Consider the following 11892-nt stretch of genomic DNA (forward strand, 5'->3'; position numbering starts at 1 on the left):
GGTCCCCTGGTGGAGCGTTGACCCGAGCCAAAGGTCATGTTCTGATGGGCCCTGTGCTGGACGCCTTCTCCCCATGAGTGTTCTGAGAGGTGCAAAGCACCACAGAGCTGCAGGAGCCAAAGCCAAAGGAGCCCGCAGAAAGAAAAAAAAATTATGTGAGGAGAGACCATGGGGAGCCCTGATACACACTGGGTCTGGGCGCAGTGTGTGTGTGTGTGTGTGTTAGAGAGAAAGTGTGTGTGTGTGTGTGTATGTGTGAGTGTGCGCGTATAAGTGTGTGTGTGTGTGTTTGAGTCTGGGCTGAACATGGTCCATATTTGGTACAAAGCTGGGACTGGTGTGGCTAGATCTGTGGGCCAGAGTCACCTGCGGTCAGGTGGGCCAGTCCCTCAAGGGATCGGGGCAGTAGACGGCTGACATTTTGGCAGCAGGTTGTGCCGGCGGGCTGAACCTTTTTCACTTCCTTACTGAAGTCCGCCTGTCAGGACAGAAATGGCAAGACCTTTCACCAGGCCTCCAGAGCAGACCCTCCTCTCGGCACACACACACACACACATACACACACACATACACACACACACACACACACACACACACACACACACAATCTCCTCTTGGCCGTCTGCACTGTTTAAAACTATTTTTCTCCATCTGCGAGCCCTTGAGAAAAGCTGTGTGTGATGAAATTGTTTTATGGATGTGGTTAGAGGGACAGTCCTTATGATAACAGGAAATGGGGAGAGCAAGGCACCTGTTTCACACCATCAGTTTCACAGTCATCTCTGGTGGTGTAAAGGCATATCAGAGAACAGAGCAGACAGACAGACAAATGGTGTATTGGTTCTCCAGGTGAAGTCTGTGTGTGTGTGTGTCTGTATATGTGTGTGTGTGTGTGTGTGTGTGTGTGTGTGTGTGTGTGTGTGTGTGTGTGTATGTGTATGTGTGTCTGTGTGGTGGCAGTGAGTGACTGTCCTCTCCAAGTGAACTTGTGTGTGTGTGTGTTTGCATTTGTGTGTTTGTGTTGTTGTTGTTGTTGTAGGTGGCAGTGCCGATATGGTGTGTGTGTGTGTGCTAGTGTGAGCACATCCACATGTGTGTGTGTGTATGTGTGTATGCAGGGATGGGCACAAATACATCAAAATGTATTTCCAAATAAAATACCAAATACCCACCTTAAAAATGTATCAAAATAAGCTACAAAATACAGCAGCCAAAAAATGTATCAAAATAAAATACTGTATTTTTGTTTTTTCAAAATACTACAAAATACTTCTTTCTAAAAGCCTTTTTCGTCTATCTCTTCACTTGTACACTACCTGGAAAAACATCTGAAAGCAAGAGACTCCTTCCATAATCAATCAACAGATGAGATACTGTATGCTAACTTTTATAACTTTTATCAGTTATTTTTCCAAAATTGCCATATAATAAAGAGCATCCTTCAAGCCTTTTGGATAACTGAAACTATATAATCATGGGAGAAAATAGTGCAAGACCATAGCGGTCATAGCCTATAGTGTTTAATAGACTAGCACATAGCGTTTAATAGAATAGTTGCATAGGCTACAATACAAGTAAATAGACTATAGTCATAAATAAACAGACTCACCACTAGCAGGCCTAGGCTACAGTTGAGTGCAAAATCTCATCATCACTGTGTCTTTCCATTCATTTCAAAATGTTCTTGTAAGATCCTGCTCAAAAGTCAATTGCACATAGGGCCTACTGATAATATTGCAACATTGAACGTAGGCTATGTGATCGCTCAAACTGTTCTTACTTACTTAAGTACAGAACTAACTAACACATTTACGAAGTGGCTAGGTAGAGGCACCAAATGTGATAGAAAGTTTAAGAGCGAACAGGACACTCGGCATGGCTTTTAGTATTTTGTGCTGCTCTGACAGTCCACTTTTATTGACTGTTAGTCTACTGTATTTGAGTTTGGAGATGTACTGTTTTGCAGCGACAGGCTATGAATGCCGACTCCACAACTGTCACACTTCCCAGCCAGGCCATGATAGGCTTTTTGTCACTACATCCAAAAATGTCTCCCTCTGGATAAAGCAGGTTAAAGGAGAATTCCGGTGTGATATTGACCTAAAGTGTATTGAAACATGATACCGAGTGTGAACGTATGTCTCATAGCCCATCTCGACTTGTCCCCTGCACTCCAAAATCTGGCGCTAGTTAGCCGATGCTACCAACAGCTTTTTTCAGTAGTGGTGCTTCGCATCGGGCTAGCCATGCAAATAAATCACTGTTTTACACCCATTTACTTAGGCTCAATGTATCTCCACACTTCATTGGTAGACTTCGAGGGCCCTGACATTTAAAACGCGAGACATTGAGAACTTTGAAAAAGCACTGGTAGTTTACTTACAAGACGATTTATACAGACAGTATCTTCATGAAGTTTAACGCTTGCAGCCATCTTGAATTTAGTCACGATAAGTCGAGCAACGAGTAAGAATGAACAGGTATGATAAGGGATCAGATTCCAAAAATAATTCAGTGGAAATGCATGGATTCCAGTTTCTTCCAGTAGCAGCAACTGGAATCCATGCATTTCCACTGAATTAGCGCCAGATTTTGGAGTGCAGGGGACAAGCCGAGATGGGCTATGAGACATACGTTCACACTCGGTATCATGTTTCAATACACTTTAGGTCAATATCACACCGGAATTCTCCTTTAAGACCTGTGCCGTGTTGCGCTCACTAAAGGGCGATTCCATCTCCCCTATTAAAGTAGCCCTGAGAAATGTTCGGTAACTCATGGAACACTTTCTTAAGTATACTGACAGTATTTACTCTGTTGGTAAGATTAGATTGCCCATTATGAATCTGTGACAGTAACTCAAAGACAAACAATCCAAATGGATGACTTATTTAGGTAGCATTTTAACCTAACTAAGTTATTTAACACCATTTCTATGGTGAGTTACAGTTGAATAATTTGTATACACCTGAAACTGGTGTGTGCACAACCCCTATCAATAATAAAATCAGGTTGTCACATCAATACCATCCTATCAGTTAAGCCCATTAGAAGCCAATAATTCTGACATTATTAATAATTTCTTATTTAAAATGTACAAAATTCGAAATGTCCTTGTTTGAGGTATCTTGTCAAGTTACCAGAGCACTGAAATATTTCACAGGTCAGAGAACTGTAACTGTAAAACAGAAAAAAGAAAGGAAAATAGCAAACTCATGTATTGCGATCTAAGCTTGTGAACTCAAGTCCTTGTGCTGTCCTTGTGTGAGCAAAGGAGTGTGTGTAACCTAAGCTAGTCGTGTCTCCTCAGCTGATGCCTTTAAGCACAACTAACTTCTCAAACAGTGTTGCGTTCAGATGACGCCTATGGGGCCTGTTAATCAGTCCAGCAAAGGAAAATAAACGCTCTCCTGGAGCAGAGGGGCTTGACCATGTGAGGGTGCCACAGACAGACAGAGACAGAGATTTTGTGCTTTATAGATAGTTAGATAGATGTCTTCACAGTGTTTCACAGAAAGTATTTTACAGTATTTTGAAATTACAAAAATACACAACACTGAAGTATTTTGATACAAAATACGAAGGCATTTTCATCATCTCAATAAAATACAAATTACAAAATAGTATTTTGTATTTGAAATACGTATTTTAAATACATGTATTAGAAATACTGCCCATCCCTGTGTATATGTGTGTGTTTGTGTGTGTATGTTAGTGTGAGCATATCCGTGTGTGTGTGTGTGTGTGTGTGTGTGTGTGTGTGGTGGCTCTAGCTTTCCTCTGTAAGCGAAGTGGTGTGTGGTCAATCCTCCAGGGTGTCTGCAGACAGCTCCTTTCCCCATTACAGTGCCCTGAGCTCAGCTACAGTCTGTCTCGGCTGACCCTGTGTGTGTGTGTGTGTGTGTGTGTGTGTGTGTGTGTGTGTGTGTGTGGGTGTGTGTGGGTGGGTGTGTGTGTGTGTGTGTGTGTGTGTGTGTGTGTCTGTGTGTGTGTGTGTGTGGGTGTGTGTGGGTGTGTGTGGGTGGGTGTGTGTGTGTGTGGGTGGGTGTGGGTGGGTGTGTGTGTGTGTGTGTGTGTGGGTGGTCTCGGCCAGCCCTAGGAGGACTGGATGGATGGGCCTCCCAGGCCTCTCTCTGGATCCCCCTTTCTCTCTCACTCTTTCTCTTTTTCTCTACATCTCTCCATCTCCCTTCTCACGCTTTTATCACTCCCAGTCATCTACACTCTTCCTTTAACTTTCTCCTCTATCTGTCCATCTCTCCAGCCCCCTGCTCTTCTCTCTCACTCTCTTTCTCTCTATCACTCTCTTTCTCTCCTCTCTCTCTCCTGACAGAGCCATGAATCAGCATGCCTGACACACACACACCACACACACACACACACACACACACACACTGTGTAACCCTTACTGCCACCCAGGGCCCCTGAGGTTTGTGGAACATCATGAAGGATTGTCTCTTCACCGATCCTCCGAGAGGGGCACACCCTTCTGAGGACCTCCACACACACACACACACACACACACACACACACACACACACACACACACACACACACAGACACACACACACACTCATCCCTAAGCGAGCAAGCGAGGGAGTGACACACCATCATATCTGTCCTTGTCAATCCACCCCTCCCCTTTCTGCTGGACCTGAAGGAGAAACTCGAGAAGAACTGGTAGACATAGGACAGTGTGAGTCATTCACAGACAGAGAGAGAGAGAGAGAGGGAGAGAGGGGTTTAAGTTGGATATTGCACGAGTATTCAGATGGAAAGGTAAAGAGAGGGAGAGAGAGAGAGTCTCGTAAATTAATAAATGTAATGTAAAGGTTTAAAGTTGGTTATTGAATGAGTACTTAGACATGCAGGAAAGAGAGAGAGAGAGAGAGAGAGAGAGGGTCGACAGTGATAGAGGGAGAGAGAGACTGGCAGAGTGAGAGAAGGAGAGAGAGAGAGAGACTGTTTATCTCAGTTACTTTGGTGTTTTTCTTTCCCAGCAGTGAACTTTTGCCTCCTCCCAAGCACTCCTTAGCAATTACCACGCTGTGCCAAGCACTCAGTCTCTAATCCAAGCACCAGTAATGCCCACCAGAGAAGAGAACACACGAGACGGAGAGAGAGAGATGGAGGGAGAGAGAGAGTGAGAGAGATAGATGAAGGGGAAAGAGATAATGAGAAAGAGAGGGGGATAGAGGGAGAGAAAGAGAGAAACAGATAATGAGAAAGAGAGAGGAGGAGAGAGCGAGAGAAGGAGAGCACTACATAGACACGTCAGAGCAGTCAGTCAATGGTGCTTCTCAAATACCACCACCAAACCTCTCCGACACACACACACAGAGAGAGAGAGAGAGAGAGAGAGAGACACACACACAGACAGACACACACACACACACACACACAGGTCTCCACACTGTTTCCTTCTCCTGAGCACACAACACACCCAGCTCAATGTATCATAAACACACACACACACAGGTCTCCATACTGTTTCCTTCTCCTGAGCACACAACACACCCAGCTCAATGTATCACACACACACACACACACACACACAGACACAGGTCTCCACACTGTTTCCTTCTCCTGAGCACACAACACAGCCAGCTGTATCACACACACACACACACACACACACACACACACACACACACACACACACACACACACTAACACACACACTAACACAAACACACCAGCTGACGCTCATCGGGAACTGCTGTTCTTCTAATGATAGCTTTTAGGATTTCTCTATCATTTCTCTCTTCCGCTCACCTCTGCCAATCAATCCACCATCCATCCAGTCCTCCTCCTTCCCAGCATGCAACCTGTCACAAATGCCATCACCTTCTATCCCCCTCACCTCCTCCTCCACCACCAACCCCACCGGCAGCCGCAGCTAAATTAGGCGCGGCTGCAAACTCTCCCACCCTGAGCAGACTTTCACAGCCCCTCTCTCTCGTGACAGGCACAGACGGGAGCTCGCCAAATGGAATGTGACGCTCGCTGACGAGTGGCAAAAAATACCATTAGGGGAACAGCGCTTTGCAGGAGAGGTTTCGTTCGTTCGGCGGCATCAACTATTGATGCTGCCGCGGGTTGTAAACACACACATATGAAATAAAAATGACGCTTTTTAAAAGAACATCCATTATCAAATCCTCTTTTCAGATGCATCCGTAACAGGCAGGGGGTTACTTGGTAATGCGAAGGAGAAAGTCCCCAATAATAACTCTATGGCTTTGTCAGCCTTAGGGAATTCTTAAACATTTATACAACTCAGATGGAAAAACAAAAACGAAGGCTTTTTCTCTTATTGACAGAATCAGAGGTATGAATAATAGAAGAAGGCTGCATCTATGTTCACCACCAAACCAAAGTGCCGTGAACGCTGTAACATTTCCCTCTAGTGGATGAGAATGAGCTCGCTATGCTCTCTCCAATCACATCTATGAGTGTAGTTTGCCACCTAGTGGCTACTGTAGGCAATACATCGGTTTAAAATGGAGACAAATGAACAAGCTCTTGATCAAAGGGTCCAAGTAATAGTGCAGTCAATAATTTTGTGATTCAACATCAAAGTACATTTCAAAGACCCGTTCAGCCTCAGATAACCGCACCTTGAAGTCATTCCCTGCTTTGAACTACTGAAACATTATTATTTTTTTACTTTATGAAATTAGCTTTTCTCAACTGCAACTGACAGTTAGATATCACATGTATTGGTATATATGTCCAACACCTGTACAAATGTGTCAGTTTACATTATCATCGACATACACATTCACAGTAAAATGTTACAGAAGCTGGCATTTAAGTTATGCTAATGCATATGTTATGCTTATGCGAAATGTAGAGCTCTCCTGATGTTGAGTAATGACAGGAAAATAATGACTGCATTCAGCCATAAGTCCAGTCTCTCTCTCTCTCTCTCTCTCTCCTCTCTCTCCCCCTCTTTACCCCACAGACCAAGAGCCAAGACTTTGGCTTGTAATCAGAGTCCACCCTTCCACTAGACGCTTAAAATGGGAAGCAGCTGCCTTGCCTTGATAGAGGCTCTCGCTCTCAGATCACTCAAACACACACACACACACACACACACACACACATTAGCACACACAAAAACTCTGCAAATTCACTAATACACACACACACACACACACACACACACACATGCGTACACATGTACACACACACACACACACACACACACACACACACACACACACACACATTGCCCTAGCATCCCCCTACTCACGCCCTTCAGTGTCTTTGAGAAACTTTTGAGAAGTCCAGACATCTAGCAGCCCCTGATCCTTCCTATCAGGGGCATTCCTCTGGAACAGCTGTCAGTACACTCACAAACAATACTGACCACACACACACACGCACACACACACACACACACACACACACACACACACACACACACACACACAGACACACACGCCCACAAAGACTAACACGCCCACAATGACGCACACACGCACACAATGACGCACACACACACATGCACATGCACACACACACACACACACACACACACACACACACACACACACACACAGAGAGACTACTGACAATACTGACTGCAAAAACACATTAACACACACACACAGTTTCAGACATACACAAACAATGACCAAAGACATAGAGTTCACATGGGAAGACCCACAAATGATTGCCATAGAGACACAAACACAGATATACTTTGAAAGCTGCTTACAGACACTAACCATAGACTCACGCACATCCATCCTCCACACACACACAAACACTGACCTCTGATGCACAGATACCTCTACACACACAGACACACACATACACACACACACACACAGACACACACACACACAAACACTGACCTCTGATGCACAGATACCACACACAGACCCACACACACAGACACACACACCCAAACACTGACCTCTGATGCACAGATACCTCTACACACACAGACACACACACACACAGACACACACACACACAAACACTGACCTCTGATGCACAGATACCTCTACACACTGTGACACACACACACACACACACACACACACACACACACACACACACACACACACACACACACACACACACACACACACAGACACACACACTGTCCATAGTAGAGGCAATGCAGGCTGCACTTTAACTGTCTAATGAGGACACCTCAGACACCCTGGCCGGTTAGGGTAAAGACAAAAGAGAGGGATGCAGAGAGAAAGACGAGAGGAAGATGCAGGTGAATAACAAGCAGAAGAGAAAGGGATTGTGAAAGAATGAGTGAGAGGAGAGTGAAGGTGAGGAAGTCAGAGAGAGAGAGAAAGAGAGGGAGATAGAGTTGGAGAGAAAGTGAGGGAGAGAGTTACGGTAAGAAAGACAGACAGGAAATGCCCTGCGCTCAGCCACAGCAGAGTTTCAGCTCAGAAATTTCTATCATCCTTTCTTTTTTTTTCGTTCTTTATCTCCCTTTCTCTTTCTTTCATCCTCCATCACTCTCTCCTGTTTATCTCTCTCCACTCCTCTTTCAACCTCTCTCCATCTCTCTCCCTCCATCTACCCCTATCTTTCCCTCCCTGTCTCTCCGTATCTATCTCCTCTTTCTCCCACCCTCTTCCTCTTTCTTTCTCTCCATCTCTCTCCATCTCTCTCTCTCTCTCTCTCTTCTCTCTCTGTTCCCTCTCTGCTGTCCACCTGCTCTCAGCAAATTCAATTACCCCTGCAGACCCAGAGGCATTGCTGATGTTGTCGGGGGGGACGAGGGGGCACCTCTGACTCGTGTGTTTTTTAATTTGCTGCTCGTCGGGAGATGTGTAATTACACCTCACTCGGTCCAAACCTGGACAGGGTGGGCCGAGGGCAGGGGGAGAGAGGGATAGAGAGAGGGAGGGGGGAGAGGGATAGAGAGAGAGAGAGGGTGAGAGAGAGGATAGAGAGAGAGAGGGGGATTGGTAGAGAGAGAGGGAGAACTATGGGATTCCTTTCTTTACTTTATATTCAAAAGAGAAGAGGGAAAGTGAGTTCTTAAATACATCTTAGGAGAAGTTAAACAAACAGGACCAGGAGCAGCAAAATCTGTATCAGCACGTCATAAGTGGAGAGATACAACCTCAAACTGGGGCCCGTTTCCCAAAACCATACTAAGTTAGCAACTTTGTTGGTTGCAATGCAATTTCCCATTGCCAACAACATTGCTAACAGGTTAGCAACTATGGTTTTGGGAAACACACCCCTGATGAGGCCATCCCACTCTTCAAAAAGTGCTAGTATATGTTTATGTTTTAGCCTTTGATCCTTTTATTTCATTCAACAATTCCTTCTTTTTGACATTATTTAAACAAAGTAGTGAAAAAACAGGGATGGGAAGTGAAACAGGAAGACTGAGAAATAGGGTGAGTGAGGAATAGAGAGAGAGAAAAGTGAGGGATCACTCTGACCACTACAGCTGAGAGAGAAAACCCTCACACACACACACACACACACACACACACACACACACCTACACATACACACATACACACACACACACACACACACACACACATCACATTTGTTGTCAGGAGATTGCCTGTGTTTTCTCGTTCTTGTTTCTCCACATACATTAAACACACCGAAGGCTTTCGTAAATGTTAATCATATGCAAAGGCAAAATCTCATGGCCCAGCAGGAGTAGCCTTCAGCTTTCCCCCCAGTGGGCAGACACCTGAAATAAAGTAGCCTCCACACACACACACACACACACACACACACACACACACACACACACTCTCACTAACACACACACACTCACACACACAGTGTTGGGACAGCCTGAGGGATTTATGATGTGGAATCATTTCTCTGCCCAGATACAATGACTGGACCAGACATCTGTTTGATGACTGCTCGAAAGTGTTAGCCTGGCACAGACGCCAGCGGCCGAGGTGAATAGTGATTGGGCGAGACTGATTTAGGTGGCAGCGGGGCTCCTTGACTTGATTTGTTATCGTTGCCGAGGGTGACACACACCCTGTTACGTGCCTGTCAGCAGAGCCCAAGACGAGGCAGAAGCATGAGTGAAGGGCCAACTACACGGCCCGCCGGCACCACGCCAAACACAGCACAGAGAGAAAGAGAGAGAGAGAGAGAAAAAAAAAGAAAGAAAGAAAGAAAGAAAGAAAGAAAGAAAACAAGATGAAAAGAGAGAAAGGGAGACAGTAAAATGGAAAGAAAAAAGAAAGAAAGAAAAAAACATAAGACAAAAAGAGAGAAAGGGAGAGAAAGAAAGACAGAAAGAAAGAAAGAGATCGTAGTAGTGAAGGCCTGTATTGTGAGGCAGCGTGCATTTACTGATTGATGAAGGTAAAGGTCAAGGGACACGAGGCCCAGTGACTCATCTCCTCCACAGGTTTAGAACAGGCCCACACTCTGGTCAGCCTTAATCCTCACAAATGTCAAAGAGTGCACATGCACACAGCAGCTTAAACTGAACACTTCACATGTTGTTCTTTGGGTTCACCCAGGGCACAGGAAACCAGCACAGCACACATCAAAACACAATACACACACACACACACACACACACACACACACACACAATGGCATTTACTGTATTTTATTTATTGCAAACACACACACACACACACACACACACACACACACACACACACACACACACACACACACACACTCATACTGAACATTTTTTTCAGTAAGTATACTTACAATCAGGCTATTTACATGAAATTGTTACCAGACATTAGTATTACTGTAACTCACATAATCCACCCATATACAAAAAAATCCAAACATTATTACAGTAAAGTCCATAAGTAGAGTTGTGTGTAATAAAGTGGACTGACACAGGAAAAAAGTATTGAACACGCCTGAAATTCCTTACAGTAAATACTTTGTGGAAAAGCCTTTATTTCTAATGACAGCTTCAAGGCATTTCCTGTATGACAAAACTAATCAGTCGCAGTACTCAGGTGTGATTTTGGCCCATTCTTTTCAACAGATAGTCTTTTAATATTGAATGTTCCAAGGGTCCCTCTTGTGAATCCTGATCATTAGGTAACTTCCAAAACTGTTCAATTGGATTTAAGTCAGGGCCTTGATTTCCTTTCACTGAAACCAACTGAGAGTTTCCTTTGCTGAATGCTTTGGATCGTTGTCCTGCTGGAAGGTCGACCCACATCTCATCCTCATGATCCTGGTGGATGGCAAGATTCTCCCGGAAAAAAATGACTCCATTCATCATTCCTTCAACTGTATGAAGTCTGCCAGTACCATGAGATGAAAAACAGTCCCACACCATGATGCTTCCACCTCCAAACCTCACTAGGGTAGGGTAGGGTATTTTTAGTGTGATGCACAGTGCCATTTCTCCTCCAAATATGTTGTATGACATCCAAAAAGTTCAATTTAGCTCTCGCCTGACCATAATAAATTCTCTCGGTATTTCATAGGCTTGTCCAAATGTTGTGTAGCAAACTTTTAACAAACTTCAACATGTTTTTCTTCAGTAATAGAGTCATGCGGGGTGAGCGTGCATAGACGCCATGGCGGTGGAGTGCATATGATTTTCTCTGTAACAATTGTACCTGCTGCCTCCATGTCTTTCTGGAGCTTTCTCTGAGTGGTCCTTGGCTCTTGGCCTACTCTTCTGACTATCCTTTTGTCTTCCTGGTCAGAAATCTTGTGAGGAAATCCTGTGCATGGACGGTTTATGATGCAGTGATGTTCCTTCCACTTGCAGATAATGGTTCCAATACTGCTTACTGGAATGCATCTGTAACCAGTTCCATTGATATGTTTTGCAACAGTAACGTTGCTAAGGTCTTGGGAGTGCTCTTTGCTTTTACTCATCATAAAATGTTTCTTGTGTGACACCTTGGCAACGAAAAACCTTTT

The sequence above is a fragment of the Alosa alosa genome, chromosome 23, assembly GCF_017589495.1.
Source record: "Alosa alosa isolate M-15738 ecotype Scorff River chromosome 23, AALO_Geno_1.1, whole genome shotgun sequence".
In the NCBI taxonomy this organism is placed as follows: domain Eukaryota; kingdom Metazoa; phylum Chordata; class Actinopteri; order Clupeiformes; family Clupeidae; genus Alosa; species Alosa alosa.